Source organism: Neophocaena asiaeorientalis, unplaced genomic scaffold, assembly GCF_003031525.2.
Source record: "Neophocaena asiaeorientalis asiaeorientalis breed wild unplaced genomic scaffold, Neophocaena_asiaeorientalis_V1.1 scaffold504, whole genome shotgun sequence".
Classification (NCBI taxonomy): Eukaryota; Metazoa; Chordata; class Mammalia; order Artiodactyla; family Phocoenidae; genus Neophocaena; species Neophocaena asiaeorientalis.
In genome coordinates this window covers 5,116,266-5,116,642 of record NW_020174438.1, presented here as the reverse complement: position 1 = coordinate 5,116,642, position 377 = coordinate 5,116,266, and positions in this window count along the sequence as shown.

Below are 377 nucleotides of genomic sequence, written 5' to 3'. Positions count from 1 at the left end.
CGACCCTGCAACCAGACTCCCCACAGCCACGCCCACTGAGCCCCAGGGCCCGGCACCAAAGGGATGCGGGACAGGAGGTCGGTCTCCCTGGGCAGCGCCCAAGGGCCACGGCGGTCCCCCTCTCCCAGCGACCCGCAGGGACCCCGAGGGCTACCCCGTCGCAAGTCCCGCTCCTGACTCCGGGGAGCCGGAGGGGCAGCGAGGAAGTCGTGTCCAGGCCTGCGCTCGGCTCGGCCTAGTCCAGTCCGCACCCTTCGCTCCTCCCAGAGGGCTGCCTCTGCTCCCCGGCCCGGCCCTGTCCGGACGGCGGCGGACCCAGCTCCCAGCCATCCAGCTCGCTCATAGGACCGCGGCACTGTGCCCGCCCAGGCCCGGGT